The following is a 21,966-nucleotide window of genomic DNA, read 5'->3' on the forward strand; positions in this document are numbered from 1 at the left end:
TCCTTATATATTTAATTTTTGATCTGGAAAATTTGGGCACCAAATTCAACCCGCTGAATATTTTTTTAATTTTTTATTGGATTTCGTCTTTTTTCAATTTTTTGACTTTTTCGACTTATTTTTTGCGGGAAATATTTTTGTATATTCAATAACAGTGCCAAAAATATGTATGTAAAATTTCAGATCAATCAGAAAACGTTTACCCACTCAAATGAATTTTTTTCGAAAATTTTTCTGGGTAAAACTGCTGTTTGTAATTTAAAAAATAGAGATCAGTTTAGAAATCAACCAAGAACACCCAAAACGCCCAAAATCTGATACCAAATGATACGGGGTTGCGCGCGGACCAAGATCGAGTTGCCAAGTCACGGGAAACTCCTACGAAAACCCTAAACAATTAGATCTGAAACGAAACAGAAAATTTAAAGATTAGATTTTTGAATTTTCAGATCTGAAATAAAATCCCCAAATCAGCAAAGAATCAAATTGAGAATAGAAATAAGTGTTAGGGTTATTGAAACCCTCAAGGAGATTGTGATTCTGCCCAATTGAACACCAAGATAGTTTTCCCCAAATTTCGACAATCTAATTTCACCCAAAAAGAGTATGGAAAAACCCTAGAAATTGGGGATTTTTGGGCTGATTCCTTAAGATAGAAAAAGGCTGAAAACACAATAAGAACAGAAAATAGATTAGATAATGATTCAGCACAAGTAGAAATAAAGAAAGAATTGACAGTAAGAAATTAAAAGATAAGTCCTAAGAAGCCTTGAAATCTCGAAATCTCGAAAGATCTCACAACTCCCTTCAAACGGCTCTAATCTCCCCTCCAAAGAATATCAATGGCAAGAAGAAGGTTGAAGATGGCTCCCACAATCACAAGATTGTTAAAACAACTTCTAAAGAAAACTCAAGAGAGAAATCTTGGAGAAAACTTAAAGAAAATTCTGCTCTCAACAAATCTGAAATTTTAATAATAATGATAAGTGTTTAACAAGGTGGACAGCCATGCCTTTAAATAGGCTTATAACTAGTCCTAATCTAATTAGAAAACTAAAATAAAAAAAACTCCTAATTATTTTAATATGGAAATTCGGTCAAAGGTCATTTTATCTGGGACTCTTGGACTGAATATTGACATAAAAATTTAAACTAAGTAAATAAATAAATAAAAATAAAAATAAAACTTTACAAATTGGGCCACTTTGACAATTTGGCCTGATTTTCAACTAAGTATGGATGGATTTCTTGATTGGGCTGGGAATTTGCTTATTGGGCCTCGTCTTTAAGAATTTGGGCTTTTGTGACTCGTATCAGTTTCTTTACAAACACTTCTACGGACCCGAAGGGGGGGATTTGCTCTCTCAAAAACTTTGTATTTTCCATCTTCATAAAAAAACCCTTTTCCTTTGAGCTCTTAAAGGGGGAAACTGACCAACTAAATTTGATATTCAAATATGGTGCGGTGAGCATGGATTAAACCCATCGAAAGAGTTCGCCATTCTCTGTGATGCTGAGGTTGTTGTCATCATTTTCTCCAATACCGGCAAGCTCTTTGGGTTTTCCAGCTCTGGTGCAAAAGCAATAGTTGAGAAGCAACAATACTCCATGGTGATGGTAGATATCGAAAGGAAGCGAGCGGCATCAACTAAAGAGACATGCACCGCCAAGAGCGGCGCCAAGCAAGGGGAAGGGATCCAGCAATACTATATCCAGCACATCCACGAGCTTCAGCTCGACCTCCGCCAAAAAAACCCACAATCTCAGCCGTCTTGAAGCCCAACATAATGAGCTCAATTCCCGAGATCCGTATCATACGAACATACCGGTGATAATGCGCAGATGATTGAGTAGTGGATAGCTTTTTAGGTGGTCCATCTTGAACTTCTCCAGTGGTAGAAACATAACTTTGGAACTGAAGCTGCAGTGATATTATAGGAATGTTCTAATTTGTAAAAAATTTCACATAGCAAATTTTTAGTATAATTATCCCTTCTTTACTGTCCATAAGTGTTAGTTTTACAGCTTAACTACAATTGCCGCTTGCATGATAATTCTGAGCTTTGCATTCAACTTTAACTATGGATGATATTAGTAATCTTGTAGTGCAGAGGTAGGATGAGAGTTATTGGTGTAGAACTAATAGTAGCAGTAGGAATTATATGGACATGTTTGTGTTAATAATTGCATTAAAGAGTTAAAATGATTGATGCAATTGGATTTCTACAATTGTAAAGATCAACTGCATGTACCTTTGTGATCATAAAACCTTGAAATAGGATCAATGGTGTAGAAATCAGAGAATTTCGAAACTGAGAACACTTATGTATTGAGATGAAAGAGTACATAGATGTATGCGTGAGGAAATGAGCAAGCAATACATAATAAAAAAAAATCCTTTATAATCAATAATTCCAAAGATGATGTTTGGTGTAGCATATGTTGTGAACCGGTAATTTGCATGAGCTGTCAACAAATTGTCAAAATATCAGGCTTTATAAGGCTCGTTGAATAAATCCAAGAGGATTGTTGTTGGAGATGTGTAATTGTGCATAATTGGTTTGTTGCTTATCGCTGAACCTTGAAATTAGTTGCATCGTATTGTCATTACCCTAGACTCCTATGTTGTTTGCTAATAATTGAAATATGAATTGCTTATTAATTTCTAGAGGTTAAGGCCATGAATGCATCTGTTGGTTACATAAAGAATTAGATTCTATTTGTTGAAAAAAAAATTCAATTATCTCCATTGCACAAACTAAACTATTATCAGATCTAGCACAAAGTTGTATAAACCAACTACATCTGACCATTTTTAGTTAGGTAGCCTGCTACATCTGACCATTTGTTTGTACTCTTACATGTTTGTTTGGATTTTATCTGTTGATAATTTTGACGTCTGGTCTGTTTTTTGTCACCTAATTAAGAACTTCATCCTTGTCGATTTTCCCCGACCTTTTTTTTTTCAAAAATTGCTACATTAACTTACTTTTTGGTAATAGAAAAGTGTTTTATAGTAAATAACTTTTGCATGGTGTATTGTTTGGATTTGCAAAAATAGAATTGTTCTCAAATTCTCAATATTTGTTTGCTTGTGTTTATGCCTACTTCAACTGAAAAGCTATATTATTTCATATCTTATTTGCAAAGATAAAACTTACTTAGCTTGAATTTTGATTTTTCTTAATTTTACTCTTTTAATATTTTTAGAAGCATAATTTCAGTTTTTTTCAATTCATTAATTTTTATTTTCTATTTCTTGGTTTTATTAATTTTCTTATTTTATTGGTCAACAAATTCTTAGGTAAGAACAGCTCATTTTATAAGAGATATACTTGAATCATTTTTAAATTTTAGAACTTTTGTTAGTTTATTTAAATGTGATTACTTTCATGTTTTTTACGCCATTGGTTGGTGTCCTAATGGCTACTCTGATAGTTAAATTTATAGTGATGAAATATACCGATTAATTATTAGTTAATATTTTTAAATTGGAATCTTTTATAACTTTCATTTTTATGTACTCGATGCTTTAATAAGCACTTCACAAATTATTACACTTTGCTTTTGACTGGGAGAAGAAAATTGACTTAAGGATTCTTATTTTAGCATTATCGTCTATGTTACTTTGCCATGTTTTATCATTTTTCTCTCTACAAGAAGTTTGGTATATTTGACATGGGCATTTGAACAATTTTAGACCATTTTCTAACTTAGCTTAAATTATAGCTTATGCTTGGAAGAGTTTGTCTATTCCTGTCAGTGGTTCATAGTTATCTATTAATTCATTATTTAATTCCGGCCAGTGATGGAGGTTTATCAACATATCGGCAAATGTTGTCTCAACCTAAAAATTCATTTGTTTGGCAATATCTCTCTTTTGAAACCAAAAGCATGTGGACCTTTCTTAATTATGTAAGGCTTTATTGTTATTGACGTCTATTAGACCTGGTCATTTTATTGAGCATTAATAAACGGTTCTACTTTTAAGATTTTATGAATCTCACGATCTGCTAATGACTTTTTACTTTGCGAGATTTTACGAATCTCGCAGTTCGCTGATTTACGATCATGACATTCAGCTTTTGAGATTTTACGAATTTCATAGTCCGTTGATTTACGATCACCACCTTTTACTTTCGAAATTTTACGAATCTTATGGTCCGCTGATTTATGATCATGACCTTCCACTTTCGAGATTTTACGAATTTCACAGTTTGCTAATTTACAATCATGAACTTCTACTTTCGAGATTTTATGAATCTCACGGTCCACTGATTGACGATCACGACCTTTGTAACAACTTCTACCTGATTAAGATTTGGATGTTACATCTTACAAACACTTAGCAAAATTTCTAAACTATCTGCGCATAATTCTTTTTCAACATACTTCATATTATTTTAATAAAGGTTTCTGAACAAAAGAAATAAGGAAAAACAATCAAGAATACATCAGAATTTGAAGAACATTTTTTTTAATACATTACAACACACAAGTTCGTTAAAGACAAACTTTTCTTGGCGTAATGTACTATACGTCATATTTCTAGAATGTCCTTTGTACGCATAATAACCCAACTCGCCGTTTCCATGGCGCATTCTTGGATTGGTCTTTCTAGTTGAATTCATCATCCTGAAGATTTTGGATTACCACTCTATCTTTGGCGGATACATTGATAATACGGATATATACTTAAATGCCAACTATCATACTTTACGTATCAACTCTCATTCCACTCCTTAGCTGACTCTAGATCTTACCAAATGATATATATATACTCTTTTCTATTGGAATAATGAAGGTGCTTATCAAAAGAATATCTATACAAAACCCTCTTTCAAACAAATTTCCTCTTCAAATAAATATTTAACATCTTTCCCCAGAATGGTTGTTCATAGATATTATTCCTCGACAGATACCTACTAACTGATCTTACATTTGGTTGATTCCCATGCTGAGTTTGATAACTATCCGACTACCAATCAGATCATATCCTAATTCAAACCCAAAACAAACTCATACTACTGATGAAACATTCTAGATCATTCAGAAGAATTCAAAAGTCACAAAAATGCCCAAATTAACAAATGACTCAGATTCCAAATAACCCCAAAGCGAGACATGATACAATTTAGATATGACGGATACTAGATAACTCAGATTTCAACCCTACATAGTGTAAACGAACTCAGTCCAATGAACACTTATACCTTTCACAACTATGAGTACGCCCATATCCTATACTGGCAGACTACTATGACGGATTCCCTCTTTAGAAATATAGATACATACTTTCTTTCAGGAAACGTCTCTTAAGACTCACTCAATTTCATCACAAGACTAACCAAACCAAGTTAACTTTAGATGTATCAGATCCTTATCATAGAATTATTTATCGAAGATATCTTAGAACTTACTCAAATCTTACCACAAAGGCAGATAACCAAATTCTGCTACATAAGTGTCCTTGAATATGCTATATAGGCATTTCAGAATTCGCCACAAAGGCAATACAAAGTACACCAATAAGACTTAGGCTTCCTTTGGATGCAACTGGATCTCAGTGCGTTGGCTTTTTTAGGCTAAAAAAAATTGCAACTGAAATGTTAGTAAACGCAAGGCTGTTTGGAAAGCATTCTTCAGTATGTTGAAAATGCATTTCATCTCACCGGAGGCTTAATTCCAGACTGGAGCCTTTTGGTCCAGTAAAATTTTAGCAACTTCAGTTGCTTTTTCTTTTCCTCTTTTACCCATATATTCTTCAGTTGCATGCTTCAGGCTTTTCTGATGTTTAGTTACCCTTCTTCTTCCCTTTCCCCTTCCCCTTGGGTTACAAATCAGTTTGGTCAAGGACCTCTTCCGGTTCCCCCTTCATCCAGTTAAGGCTCCTTCTCCTTCTTCCGTTCTTCATTCATTTTTCTTTTTCCATTCTTCATCTTCTCTTTTCAGCATATTCTGTTTTGTTTCCTCTCTTTCTCAGGCAAATCTACCATGAATTCTTTGCTGGGTCTTGGCTTAAGGCGATGGTCGTTCTTTGATTTCTAACATTTTTATTTTAAAGAATTATGCTGATTGTCATCAAATTGAGAGAAAGTGTATGTGACAGCCCAAAATTGACCCTAGTCGGGAAGTGGTTTCGGGACCGCTAAACCGAGTCACCGAAATGTTTGAATGTGATATTTATTGTCTAGAATATGTAATTATGAATGTGTGAAAATTTCAAGCTTCGATTTAGTCGATTGCATGTGAATTTAGTCAATAGGACTTATGTGCGACATTTTTGAAATGTGATAGGTCGAAGCATAAGGACCTATTAGTGCATGAAATAAAAAGGGGGGACTTGCATGTCAAATTCCCCCCTAATTAGCAGTGGCCGGCCATGACAAGCATGGTAGACCAAGTGTGATGGGCAAGACATGTCATAGACATGTTGTGTTGGTGCATCATGGGTGGAAAAAAATAAAATAAGGAGAATGGGCATAAAATAATGAAAGGGAATATGATGGAAACAAAAAAAAGTGTGTGGTTGTCTCCCCCCCCATTTAGCCGAAACTAGAAAGAAAAACAAAAAAAAAGTGCTCATCCTTTGGTTCATCTTTGGCCAAAAATTTTAAGGAGGAAGGAAGAAGAAAGGTTGAAGAGGTTCGGCCATGCATGTAACTAGGCTAAGGTATGTTTGGTGATGTTCCATGAGATGCATGCATGTTTTAGTTGTTAGCTTGAGTTCTACCTAGCCCAAGGTCTAAATCTTGCTATGTGATGGAAATGACACTCGGCCATGGATGCATCATTCTTGCTTGGTGTTGATGTTGTGTCGGTGAGATACCAAGTTATTTTCGTGACCAAGTTGAGATTTGAATTTTTGGAATAAGTAAGGTTTTCGGCTATGGAGATTAATAAGGGTGATGGTTGTGTTTCATGCTAAATCTAGATGAAAAATGGTAGTTACTTACATCTTGATGATTATGAGTTTCTTTCTTGGTTCTACCTTAGATCCATGAAGTATATTTTTATTTGGTGTTGTTGGAAGTATCGGCCATGGTATATCCATGAGTGTGATTTATGCTTATTGCATGGTAGGTAGGATTTATGTTTTGGATATATGTTTAAATTTGGTTATAATCAAAATTTGGGATTCGGCTCTTGCACATATATATACATGATTGCACATGATGGTGCTTCGGTTATGGATTAAATGATGGATGCGTATTGAGTATAATATGGAATGCATTAGTTAGTAAAATGTATGTCATTTATGTGTGGTATTAAGTATATAATCGGCCTCAACATAGACATGCATATTCGGCCATAGGAAGAAGATTGGTGTTGCATGTATTCGGTTAGAGGCAAGCATATTGATGCTTTTGTCTTGGCTTAGAAAATTCGGCCAAGGGGGAAAAATTAGCTAAAATGTTGAGTTTGATTCATGATTCCGTACATATGTGACTTTAATGTCTAATGTATAAAAATGGGCTAAGTGCCTTGTGTTCCTCTTTCCGATGCTCAAATGATTAAATCAATTTATTTGTTTAATTAAGCTCAAGAGCAAAGGGGAACTAAATCCGATAAAGGGAAGGAAAAAGTGGTCGAATAGCTATCGGAATCGTTCGACAACACCCGAGGTAAGTTCTTGAGTAAAAGAGCTTAAATTATGATTTGATTAGATCATGTTTTAAGCAAATTAAAATCATGCTCTTTGTGTGGCTATTGAGCCGAAATTGCAAGAATGATAAATGTCTTGTGTTTGAGTTTTGCTAACGAGAACGAAATACGAATGTGCCATGATTTATTGTTAAATGTGCATGGTTATTTGAATGATGTCCGGGCTAAGTCCCGAAGGCTTTGTGCTAAGTGACCATATCCGGACTAAGATCCGAAGGCATTTGTGCGAGATACATATCCGGACTAAGATCCGAAGGCATTTGTGCGAGATACTAATTCCGGGCTAAGCCCGAAGGCATTTGTGCGAGTTACTAAATCCGGGTTAAGTCCCGAAGGCAATTGTGCGAGTTACTATAACCGGGCTATGTCCCGAAGGCATTTGAACGAGTAGCTATATCCGGTTAAATTCCGAAGGTACGTGATTTGGGAATGAATGATCTTGCTGTAAAAATTTCAGTAAATACTCTAGAAACATCCCAACATTGAGGTATGTTTCGTATGTGCTTGAATTTAGTTGAGCCCTTACAAATAAGTATTCGCTCAGTTGATAAACGAGCTACCGGCCTTTGGCTAAGTTGATCTTTTGTGTATGTACATAAGGGTTGGTAATGTGAAGCAAGTATGATATTGAAAAATTGTGCATATGAAATTATCCGTTTAGCTACATGAATGCTATACTTTTGTTGTGCTGGAATTCCTTGCTCAAAACTTACTAAGCATAAATTGCTTACTCCGTTTCTTTGATCCTCTGTTTTATAGATTTTGGTTCTCCAGCTATCGGACTCGGGATTTTGAAGTCGAAGTCGCCCACACTATCAAAGCCCCCCCTTTTTGGTACAATTTTGGTTGAACTTCGAAATGGCATGTATAGGACTACCCGTTTGTTGTGGGTCATGGACCCTTTGGACTTGTATAATTTTGGATAGCCATGCGAAAATGGCTTATATATGTTTGAGTATAATGTTATAATCATTTGGTGTGGATATGCTTGACAAGGATTGGCCATGGGAATGGTTAATCACTATCATAAATTGTGCTATTTATGCAAAAAGGGCTAGTTGAATCATGGAAACTATGAAAGGTAAAGTCTACCTTAAAGGCAGATGCTGACAGCAGCAGTGATGTAGATTTGGAAAATCACTAAAAATAGTAGGAATGGAATTAAATAGTGAATAAATTATGTAAACAAACCTTGATGAATCTATTTTCATAGGAAAGTAACGAAACAATCATACGGACAGTATGTTAAGAGATATTCAGGTTCTTGTGAGACAGGGCCAGAACGGTTTCTGGATTTCCTGTTCCGACTTTGGAAATTCATTACAAATTAACCAGAGACAATTAGGAGTCAAGCCATATATGTATAGATTCCTCTCTGAGTCTAGTTTCTATAGAAATAAACGGCATCAGTATTGAAGCCCTGCACAGGGAGATATCCAAGTCGTAATGCGCAAAGGTCAGTGTAGTCGATCCCTGTAACATGGGAGACTTTGACTAATAAACTGTACTAATTGGCCCAACCAAAAATTCTAGAAAAAAATTTGTAGATGGGCATATGAGTCTAGTTTCAGGGAAAATTTACGGAACTGGATTCCGAGTTTCTGAACTCAAGATATGATTTTTAAAGCGACTAGTACGCAGATTGGCAGTGTCTGGGAAATTATTTTTTTTTTAAAAGTCTGTGAACACCTCGTGTTCGACTCCGGTGTCGGTCTCGGGTTCGGGGTGTTATAGTGTAGTAGCCAATGAAGATTACAGATTATCTATTAGGCTATTCGCCTCCTATTTGGGCGACTTTTGTTGCTGGAGTTTTTTCAGTCATAACAATTTTCCTTTCATTGTTTCTTATTTTCGAGGACCTTTCTTCATACAAGAATCCTGAGGTAAGTTTTTATGTTTCTCTTTTTCTCTAATTGAAATTTTCATTTTCTTCATTATTTGGTTTTGCATTTTTTTAAAAATTCTGTGTTCTTGGATTGACAGGAGCAAAAGTTCTTGATCGGAGTTGTTCTTATGGTTCCTTGCTATTCTGTAGAATCGGTGAGCTTATTTGTATTAGTTGAATGGAAGCATTTGAATCTTGTAGATACATATTTTATGTAATTCAGATCGTGACACTCCTAGTGTTTTGCATTAATTGCTTCTATATTGTTTGATTAAAATGAGAGTCTCTAAATGTAAGGCTAAAATCATTATAACTTAAAATTTTTTACAATGCTTGAAATTGTTGTTTATTGTTGCTCCATTTTATGGATCGTTAGGTGATAGTTGGTCCTTTGGCGATATAATGAAATGCACGTCTGAGTGAATTCACTAGCTAAATGTTTTATGATCAATGCTGCAAACTTTTGCTTCTAAAGATGCTTGAATGGGAATTTTTGTTGTTAGACTCCTGTGACTTCTTTTATGACTCTTCAATATTCTGATCAATAAGTCTTTGTTTTGAATGGTTTTCTTTTGTTGCAAAGGATGGTGCACAGGATGAATTCAGTTTTATGCTGTATTTTAAAATGCTATGCTGTATGTATGCTGATCTACATTTTATTCTCTTGTGTTTTTTGTCTGGTGATGTTCAAATTGTTAGGGAGCTTGTTACAAATACTTTTTAAAATGTCAACAACATTCTATTTCAGCGTATACCTTTTTTTATTCTTGCTATGTCTGGTGTTTGGTATTGCAGGCAGAGCTCGAGTCTTTTAAAATGGAATATGCAAATGCACGACTGGAATGTAATGCAGCTGATGAAATTGCTAATATATTGGCTTCTGAAGTCATTGGTTTGGAAGAGAAGGTAACAAAGTTTTAATGGGTAAAGGTTTTCTTCCTTCTCCAGTTTCATTCTATTCATTACAGAACATATATCACTCTTGATAATAATGCTGAAAGATCAGTAAGCTGCCATGTTCGTATATGCATGGTTGTAATATATACCACGTGAAGGGTGTTTCTTAGACGTATAGTAGAGCTACAACGTTTTTAAGTGCCAGTTTAACTTAAGTGGCTCTCTAGTGCTTTTTTATATTTGATTTGATCCTGTTATTGGCTTGTTTTATATGATATTATTAGCATTTGGAGTTTCTTACTTTATTCCATTGAATATATTTCTGTATAAACTGTTGACATTGGAGTGAAATTACTTTTGTCTTCTGCTAGATTAAAATGTTTTTAATATCCTTTCTGTAGGCACTTCGATGAAGGTCAAATGAGCTAAAATTGGAGAGGCAATTGGAGAATTCACAGGCTAAAATTTCTTCTTTCAAGTATGCTTTTTTAGGTCTAATTATGAAATTTGTCCCTTTATTTTACAACATCTGAGAAGTTAATCCCTCCGATTTGTCAGAATGGTCCTCATATTTTATGAACACTAAGAAATTAGTCCAATTGAGTAACACTGTTAAACCTTCTTGTTAAACTGAGCTGTTCAGAAACTTATTTGCTAGGAATTAGTAAAAACCAGCAGTAGCATATTTATGTTACAAAAAAATTGACCTATATTCAACTTAGGTTACTATTTAAGTTTTGAGTATAGTTTTGGCACGGCATGCAACATGTTAATTTTGCACCATGCATCTGGTGTAATTATATGTTATTTTCAGTCTTACTAACCTGGATTATTTTAACAGTTTGTATCATTGGTGCATCCATAAGTTGGTGTTGATTGTTCGATACTACATGATTGCTATGAATCATTTGCAATGTATTGCTTTGGAAGATACCTTGTTGCTTGCTTGGGTATGTTCATTTCAAAGACCTTGAACTTCAAATAAAGATTTTATTTCTTATCTTCGGATCAGCCTTGCACAATTTTTCGTTTAGTTTACAGTTTCTGTGGTGACATTGTCTTTGTTATTTGCTTTGCTTATGCCCTTGAATCTGAATTTTGGGCACCCATATATTATTTTCAATGTCATTGAATAGTCATTTCAACACTCTGCTTTTTCATATCTTTACTTTTTAAGAATATATAGGTTCTTCTGATGTCTAACATACCATAATCATAATTCCCCTTAATGCACTAAAAGGAATATGCACTACTTTGTTAGTAAGCAAAGTACAGGATGTTGTTGAACTTTGGCCTGCAATGCAACAGGAAACCAGCAGCAAACCAGCATGCAGACCAGCATCCAAGCTGAACCAGATAAGCAGCAGCATTTTGTTTATTTTGTTCATTTGTAACTTGATTTAGTTGCAATGTAATTTATACTTAAAGTTAGTAGTAGTTGTTGATTTATGTTTGATGTTATAGCTGGTATGTCAGCTACATTTTTTTTGTAATTATATCTAGGCTTTAGTCATGTATTAGTGGGAGCAGTTATACATTAGTTAACTGCCATATTTCATTGTAACATAAATGCTTCTCAAGTCAATGAAAAAGATCTGATTTTTGGAAATCAAATTCAGTTTTCTTCTTGTTCAAACTTCTTTGTTTTTCTTTTTCTCCTTAGTTTTCTGCTAAAAAAACCAACACATGTAATCCGGACTACTTATGTATATGGCATATTGCTTATTCAAGTAATGAAGTTAATCTTTACATCATCCGGGTTACTTGCTTTCGTTTTCTTCCTCTTCTGTCAAAACCCCAACAGATGTGATTTTCAACTCTTCCCTTTAGCATTGATGACCAGCTCAAGGCTCGACATTGCACGTTCTACATGGTGGCCATAGGCTATTTTAGTTACCAGCCAACGGTTGGTTTTAGTTTTAAAGTTATTTGGTGCTAGCAATGTCTTGCATTGAGTTACTGATGACAAACATTTGAAATAACATGCATTAAGACGCACAGACATTGAGAAAAAAGGGTATTGTAAATATTTCATTAAAGAGATCTGAAAGAAGAATGAATAGTTTTGTACTTATGTCAAACTTATTTATACTTGCTTTTTTTCTCTTCATGTATTTGGCATTATAGATCTATTTGTCAGAATTCATAAATTGGTGCTTTCTCAGAAATATGTGAAGCAATGCCATTAGAAATGTGTAGATGTTACTATTAGCTAGTAGTTGCACTTCCTCAGAGTCTTCTATTAGGTGCTTTCGTACCAAAGTTCAGCAGTATAACAGTCTGATGCCATATATTTATTTAGAAATAAATCATTGCAATATATGAAAAAAAATTTAAAATATAAAAAATTATTAATATGTATATAAATTTATTAATATATGTAAAAACAACTTTTTCGGAAAATATTTTCAAGAAATCTGCCAAACAACAGAAAATATTTTACACAGATTCATCCAAACACCAGAAAATATTTTCAATAAATCATTTTCCAGAAAAGTAAATCATTTTCCAAAAAAGTAAATCATTTTCTGGAAAACATTTTACTGGCAAACAAACAGACTCTTATTCTAGAGTTGCTTTATTATTTGATCTTTCAATAACGTTTTATTTTTCTAAAGGCTCAATAATTTCAATAATCTTTCAATAATGAATTGAGCCCCTATAATTAATATATGATTAATTTTGAAATATTAAATAAAATAAATTTTTGAATTTTTCTCTAGTTTTAATTCATTTTAATTATTTATTATTACAAATAAATATAATTGTAATAATTTTTAATCATTTATTAATTTTGTAATTGTTAAATAATTTTAAAAACTTCTATTATATATCATTTTTAATCTAATGTCCTTAAAAGTCATTTTCTATTTTCACCTCACCGCTACAGCTGCGTTTGAATCCAAACACACACTCCACCGCTGTTTCTAATCTCACTGCTACAGTATCCAATCTCACCTCTACAGTAACTAATCTCACCGCCACCGCTGTTTTTAACCTCACCGGAGCTAAAGACACCGCCCATCCAAACTAAGCCTTAGCAGATCACGCCACCCAGGCAACAGACAGAATCACATATTTATTATCTTGACAAACTTTCACACATCCTTATATCGTGATATGACAGTCCAGTCTTCGTCTCACTAGTGGCAACACTATGAGTGTATTTGTTGTCACGTAATGTCATGGGTCTCTACCACATGGACTTACGCATATCTTTATATCGTGATCTTCCAGTCTAGTAGCAATATAACTACCCTACCAAAGGCATCACAAAGGGATGTTTTACTTTGCAGTTACTTACCCAAATTTATTCACATACCTAACTGATTCTTACTTTCTCATATTAGACCTCCCAGACATACTTGCCATTTAACTTCTTACTCAAACAGTACCTCACACATATCATCCTTAATCATGTAGAACCTCTACATTACTTCACATACACATTTACCAGTGTCCGAGATGTTATCAACATACATATCTCTAATTGAACAATTCACATGCAGGAGCCAAGATAGAGAATCACCTAATACTTACCTATACTGTAGCTTAGAGTTCCAAACTCGAGCACCCTTCATGAACTAGCAGCAACAACTGCTTAAAAAACATGGAACCACCATTAAAAACCCATTAAAAAAATTTGCTATCATTTCAACTACAGACGACCCCCAGGAGGTGGAATATTGAAAACACAAGAATATATAAACTTTTTCAACTCTTTTTTAGCCCTAATTCATGCAGTTTCATAGTAATTTTTGTCAAAATTCATACTTTAATTATAAAATAATTAAATTACACTCAAAATTATAAACATATTAATTTTTAATTATTTTTATAATAATCTACACAAATTTGATTTATTTTCAATATTTTTGCACAAAGGGTGAAAATCGACTCGATAGGCACCTTGAGAAGCTTGAATCGCGGAGGTGATTTTTGTACCAAATGACCCAAGAGCATGGCCGATTATTTTCTAGACAAGGGATGATCCAAAATAATTATTACGCATATTTTATAATTAATTTTAATCCAACACAAATTGGGTTAAAATTAATTACAAGCCTAATGAAGAGAAAATGGCCTAATTTGCTAAGTGAAGAGGACTGACCCACCAAGGAATTTGGCAGCCTAAACCGTCCCATGTAGCTGATCCAATTAGCTTATTTAGCTGATTTTTATAATTTCAAAATAACCCTTGAAGTTGCCTTTAATTCTTTTCAAACTCCTCCTATTTTCATGCCTTCTATTTTTAGCCTCAAGCTAAAAATAACAAGTTTAAATCAATCAAACTTTGCACCAAGCATGGCTAGCCAAGGAAGATGGAGTGGCTGATTTTTTTTCTATTTTTAGCAGCTATCTTCACCTATAAAAAAACCCTATTCACTCTCTCATTTATCATCCCTCTCATCCCTTACTTCATACATATGTCTCCCACTCACTGTTTCTCTTTCCCTTTTCTTTGTTGCCTTTAAATTCCTTTCTTCCCTTGGTGAATCCCCCTCTTAAAAAAGATCTTGCATGCCTTTTGGAGTAGCAGAAATCAAGTGTTCATGAAGGCATTGGATCATCAAAATAAGAAGGGAAGAGAGAAGCATACTAGTTTGGCTTTGAAAACCACCGAGATTTGTTCTTCTAGTTCCCTTCTCTTAACTTTGTTTTAAGTTTTTTTAATAAAAAAATATGAATATTTTTGTTGTTCTTCTTCAATTAATTAAAATAACTTAAATTCATTTCATGTTAGATTAATTGCATTCTATCCAGTTAGATTATTTAAAATGTGTTGTGTTGTTATTAGGTCTCAGTAAATTATTCAATTAAATAAAACCATGCCTACGTTATGCTTACACTTTAATTATAAGGTAGCAATTGAATTAATTATTAACAAAATTGAAATTATAATTAATTGACACAATATTTAATTGATGCATGTTTAATCTTCTAAGGTAGTTGAAGGTTAAATTAGAAATGGTACTAAACAGTACATTAGCCTTGCATAACTTGTAAGATTATTGTGATTAAATTGTTTCAATATAGCGATATATTGTTACCTCACTTAATCTTATACTTGCTTATTAAAATTTGATAAGGATAGAGCTTTAAGACAATATGTTGTGCCAGTGTTTCATGAGCTTAATTCGGCTATTAGGAGACCCAAAATTGAGGTTCAACAATTCGAGCTGAAGTCGGTCATGTTCTAAATGCTTCAAATAGTGGGCTAATTCAGTGGAATGCTGATTGAGGATCCTCACCTTCCGCTCAGATTGTTTATGAAGGTGAATGACTTCTTCAAGTTAGCCGGAGTACCCGAAGAAGCACTAAGATTAAAGTTATTACCATATTCACTAAGGGATAGAGCTCGAGCCTGGTTGAACTTATGACTACCAGATTCCATCACTACATGGTAAGAGTTAGTAGAACTATTCCTTATGAAATATTTCCCACCTAGCGAAAATGCTAAGTTGCGGAATGAGATCACTACATTCCAATAGATGGATGACGAGTCCTTTTATGAGGCGTGAGAAAGATTTAAAGAACTATTATGAAGATGCCCTCATCACGGAATCCTGCATTGCATCCAATTAGAGACATTCTATAACGGTCTCAATGTTTACACGAAGATGGTAATAGACGCTTCTGTCGATGGTACTCTCCTTTCTAAGTCTTATAATGAGGCCTATGAAATCATTGAGAGAATTGTTAGCAAAAATTACCAATGGCCAACCAATCGAGTAGTGTTAAGAAGTTGAGTCGTAGGAATACATAAATTATCCCCTCACTTCACTTACGACTTAGGTATCTTCGATATCCTCAATGCTTAAAAGCTTTACTATTAATGAGTTTAACAATTTTGCAACTCAGCCACTCAATCAATTTGAAAATGTAACATGTGTTTATTGTGGGGTAGGGCACCTGTTCGAAGAATACCTATCAAACCCAGAATTTGTGTATTACATGGGTAATCAGAACCAAAACTGAGGTAGGCAGGGATCGTAATCCAATTTTTGTAACCCATCTTGGCGAAACCACTTGAATTTTTCTTGGAGTAACTAAGGGGTTGGACCTAGGAATAATTAGTCACAACCCAAACCAATCTAGCCCTCTGGATTTACCCAACAAGTTCAAAAGAGTTGAACCTTCCAATGGCTTAGAAAGCATGTTGAAGGCATACATAGCAAAAAATGATGCCTTAATCCAAACCCAAGTAACCACATTAAAAAACCTTGAAAACCAAATGGGCCAGCTTGCAACTAAACTTAAGAATTGACCTACCTTGCCTAGGAGAATCTAAGAAATTTAGGGAAAGAGCATTGTAAAGCATTAACGCTAAGGAGTGGAAAGATATTAGAGCCCAACCCTGTCGAAGTTGAAGAAGAGCCAACTGATGTTCAAGATGCAGTAGAAGTTCAACTAAGTGTTGAAACTCCAATTTTACCAAAACCAGAATCTGGAAACTATGAAAAGGTAACTTGGAAACCAATCAATTTTGATAAACTAACAACTTCGTTAGGTGGAGAAGTGCCACAGAAGAGAAATCAACCAATTCTAGTAAAGAATCCTCCACGACTCTACCTTCAAAGACTTCAGAAGCAGAAGTAGGAAGTCTAATTCAAGAAGTCTTTAGACGTACTCAAGCAACTTCATATCAACATTCTGTTGGTAGAAGCATTTGTGTAGATGCTAATCTACGTCAAATTCATGAAGGATATCCTGTCAAAGAAAGGAAAACTTAGAGAATTCGAGATGGTAGCTCTGACGAAGGAATGCAGTCATATCTACAAGATAAAATTCCCCAAATATGAAGGGCCCTGAATGTTTTACCATACCTTGCAACATTGGAGTAACTTATTGTGGTAAGGCATTATGTGATTTGGGTGTAAGCATCAACTTGATGCCTATGTCCATATTTAAAAAGTTGATGATAGGTGAAGTTAAACCTACTACAGTTACGCTTTAGTTAGCAAATCAATTGTTAGCATATCCGAAAAGAAAAATCAAGGATGTATTGGTACGTGTAAACAAATTTCTTTTTCCTATTAACTTTATTATCTTAGAGTTTTAAGTAGATAAAGATGTGTTAATTGTAACAACCCATTTTTCAGAAGTGTCGAAGATAATGATTTTGGGGCTATAAATTCGATGAGTGAGTCCATAAACATTAATATTTAATATTTACGAGTCAAGTATATAATTACGTTAAAATTTGATTTAATGATTTTTGTTAATTGAAACAATAATTAGGTTCAAGTGATATGTCCCTAAAGTCAAGTGGTTTTAGAAAATGAGGTATCGAGACCATATTTCCATAAACTAAGCTTGCAAATATTTAATAAAATATTTACGGAGTGTTATTAAGGTCATATTAAAATTTGGCTAAGAAATTTTAATGTTTGGATAGTTAATTAATTGAAAAAGACTAAATCGAAAAGGCTACAAAAGTTAAATTCTATTAGTTAAGGGTGTTAAATAGTTAAATTAATAATGTCACAAGGGTTTATATGGCAATAATACCATAAGCAAATGGTTTTCACAATTGGTGCTTAAAATATGTTAAATTATATGTTGTATTTTAATAAAAATTAAAAGAAAGGCTATGTTAAAATAAAATAAAAAGCAAAACATATTTTTTGCTTCTCTTTATGTTCATCTTCTACAGTCGAATAACACCATTGTTGAAACCATGGAGTTCGGCCAAGCTCTTTTCCGTGCATGTGTGGGATTTTGAGGTTCGTTTTTCATGATTTTTGTTATTGTTTTAGCTTAATCTAGCTAACTCGGGAGTTAATTTGTGAAACTTTTAAAAGTTTAGGGAATTTCCATGAATGATTTAAGTGTGTTTATGGATTTAATTGATAAATTATTAAGTTTAGTTGTTAAATAGATGTATTTTGTTACGTGATTTTTAGTAATTTTAATATTAAAGGATTAATTTATTAAATGAGTAAAATTCATGGGATTTAATGTGAAATTTTGTTGAATTTAGGTTGTTTAGAAATCCTATAAAAATGAACTAACATGAATTTTAGCTAAAAATAGTAAATTTGCAAGTTTCGAGTTTAGGGATTAAATTGCAAAAAGGTAAAACTTTAGGGGTAATTTTGTAAATTTCCTATTGATAAGAGTTATAAGTTGAATTAATTATGTTAAGTTATTTGAATGGTTGAATTGAATGAAAATTATTATATAGATCAAGAAACGAACCAAATGGATCTAAATTAAGGAAAAATTAAAATGTCAGACTAGCTGTCAGCTTCGTTTTAACTTGATTAAATTAATTAGTTGTTGTTTCGGTTGTTTAATATCTAATATTTTATATATGAATCGAGTTCATTGGCTTGAAGGAAATGATTAAGACCAGAGCTGAAAGACACTATGACACTATACTGGAAATAAATAAAACCATAGTTGAAAGACACTATGGCACCATACCAGAAACGAGTAAGACCGTAGCTACAAGACGTTATGGTATTACGATTCTATCGAGTAAGACCATAGCTAAAAGACGTTATGGCATAAGAATTTTATCAAGTAAGACCATAGCTGAAAGACGCTATGACATCATTAATCAAACGAATAAGACCACAGTTGAAAGACACTATGGCAACACGACGAAAAATGAATAAGACCATATTTGAAAGACACTATGGCAACATGAAGAAAAATGAATAAGACCATAGTTGAAAGACACTATGGCAACACGATGGAAAATGAATAAGGATATTGTTGAAAGACACTATGGCATCAAGTCGAGAATAAATAAGACCATGGTTGAAAGACACCATGGCACCCTTCGGTCATTTGCTATTCAAGTAACACATTTCAAGTGAGGTATGTATCGTAAGTATGAATATGAGTTGAACGTTTGACTAGTATAGTTTGTTCATTATTGTTATTATCTTGGTGTGATTATATACTTTATATGTCTATAAATATGTTAAATCGTGATGTTGTGGTGTGTTTAGGGAATTAAACAGTTATATGATTATTTTCCAAGTATTCGATGTTATTTCATTTGATTCAACAGACGATTTAAGTTTTAATGAATGGATACGTATATGAAAAGAATTGTGTTATGGAAACATGAAATGGAAAATGTTGATATATGAATATGAAATGAAACAGGAACAAATTGAGTAATAGGTTGAGGAATTTTGTATTGAACTTCATATTGATATGTTTCATGTGTAATTGATTGGATATGCTCTTTAATACACCTACTAACCTTGTGGTGTGTTATGAATTGGAAGGAAAAGTATGCATAATTATAAATGAGTAACGTTTTAATAGTTTAATCATTTATGTTCGGTAAGTTAAGTTTCCTTTATATGAGTTTACTAAACACTGGTTGCTTACGTAGTTGTTTTTCACAGTCTTGTAGATTGTCGGAAAGCTCAATCGGTTGGAATCAAGTCAGAGTACATTCAAACTATCCATACTTTATCTCGATAGAAGATTTGGATATATTGATGTCGGGTTATAAATGGCATGAACTAGGAGCCCTTAAGTTATTTTGTTTATGATTATGTTGTTTATAAGTTAGTTTGAGTAAGCTTTATGGTTATAAATGTTTAATATCTTTGGTGTATGTTTGAAACATGACGTGCTTTTGGTCATTAGCTAAATAGCTTTAGTGATTAGCTTGATATATGGTAAACATATGTGATGAAATGGAGACTTTGATAATGTCTTGTAAGTATTGAGTATGGATTTGTTTGGACGTTTAAATTGTGGTACCAATAAGGGTACATTGGATAGGCAATTAGATCAAATGAGATGTTTGTTTTGGTCACTTTGTTCATGCCTCTTGAAAGAAAATGACTTATGGGTTAATGTTATGAAAAATTAATGGTTATTTGGTATGCTAGAAATGTGCTAAATGGTTGATTTTGAAATCTTGAAATGAAACAAGGTTGATTGTGATTTTGTGGTACCTATTGTTGGTACATTGATTAAAACTTTTTGGATGATTAATTTGGTATGTTTTTTGTGTGATTGGAATGGGTTTATGAATGTTTGTAGAAATGGTGTGTAACACCCCTAACCTGTATCCATCACCGGAATAGAGTTACGGAGCATTACCAGAGTTTAGATTTGAAAATTATAAAAAATTTAACAAATGTAATTCACAACATCAATCATAGCAAAATCAATCAATAACATACATATTGTCCGTTATACAAGCCTTTGAGGCCCTAAAAACATTAGAAACGAATTAGTTGTAAATCAGAAACATATGGAATTTTTATGAAAAAGATAAAAATATTCAAACTGCAGGGGTTATGTAACACCCCGAACCTGAGACCGACACCGGAGTTGAACACGAGGTGTTAACAGACTTTAAACCCCTTATAAAAAAATTTCCCAGACACTGCCAATCTGTGTACTAGTCGCTTTAAAAATCATATCTTGAGTTTCACAACTCAAAAATCAGTTTCGTGATTTTTCCCTGAAACTAGACTCATATTCCCATCTACATATTTTTTTCTAGAATTTTTGGTCGGGCCAATTAGTACAGTTTATTAGTCAAAGTCTCCCATGTTACAGGGATCGACTACCCTGACCTTTTCCCATTAAGACTTGGATATCTCTTTGTAAAGAGCTCCAATACTGATGCCGTTTGTTTCTATAGAAACTAGACTCAGAGAGGAATCTATACATATATGGTATGACTCCTAATTATCTCTGGTTAATTTATAATGAATTTCCAAAGTCGGAACAGGGAATCCAGAAACCGTTCTGGCCCTGTCTCACGAGAACCTGAATATCTCTTAACATACTGTCCGTATGATTGTTTCGTTACTTTCCTATGAAAGTAGATTCATCAAGGTTTGTTTATATAATTTATTCACTATTTAATTCCCTTCCTACTATTTTTAGTGATTTTCCAAATCTACATCACTGCTGCTGTCAGCATCTGCCTTTAAGGTAGACTTTACCTATTTCATGGTTTCCATGATTCAACTAGCCCTTTTTGCATAAATAGCACAATTTATGATAGTGATTAACCATTCCTATGGCTAATCCTTGTCAAGCATATCCACACCGAATGATTATAACATTATACTCAAACACATATAAGCCATTTTCGCATGGCTATCCAAAATTATACAAGTCCAAAGGGTCCACGACCCACAACAAACGGGTAGTCCTATACATGCCATTTCGAAGTTCAACCAAAATTGTACCAAAAAGGGGCTTTGATAGTGTGGGCGACTTCGACTTCAAGATCCCGAGTCCGATAGCTAGAGAACCAATCTATAAAACAGAGGAGCAATGAAACGGAGTAAGCAATTTATGCTTAGTAAGTTTTGAGCAATGAATTCCAGCACAACAAAAGTATAGCATTCATATAGCTAAACGGATAATTTCATATGCACAAATTTTCGATATCATACTTTGCTTCACATACCAACCCTTATGTACATACACAAAAGATCAACTCAGCCAAAGGCCGGTAGCTCGTTTATCAACTGAGCGAATACTTATTTGTAAGGGCTCAACTAAATTCAAGCACATAC

General features: G+C 33.6%; 1 long non-coding RNA gene and 1 other non-coding gene across 2 annotated transcripts; one reads left to right on the plus strand and one right to left on the minus strand.

Annotated features, from left to right (window-relative positions):
* Positions 1 to 9,514: 9,514 nt before the first annotated feature.
* LOC121218342 (uncharacterized) lies at positions 9,515 to 12,061 on the plus strand. Its single transcript, XR_005914583.1, has 3 exons — positions 9,515 to 9,548; positions 9,649 to 9,705; positions 11,289 to 12,061. It is a non-coding gene; the product is annotated as an uncharacterized lncRNA (long non-coding RNA).
* Positions 12,062 to 15,907: 3,846 nt separating this feature from the next.
* LOC121218743 (small nucleolar RNA R71) lies at positions 15,908 to 16,013 on the minus strand. Its single transcript, XR_005915220.1, has one exon. It is a non-coding gene; the product is annotated as a small nucleolar RNA R71 (small nucleolar RNA).
* Between the last annotated feature and the right edge of the window lie 5,953 nt (positions 16,014 to 21,966).

The sequence above is a fragment of the Gossypium hirsutum genome, chromosome D06 (assembly GCF_007990345.1).
Source record: "Gossypium hirsutum isolate 1008001.06 chromosome D06, Gossypium_hirsutum_v2.1, whole genome shotgun sequence".
NCBI classification, from domain to species: Eukaryota; Viridiplantae; Streptophyta; class Magnoliopsida; order Malvales; family Malvaceae; genus Gossypium; species Gossypium hirsutum.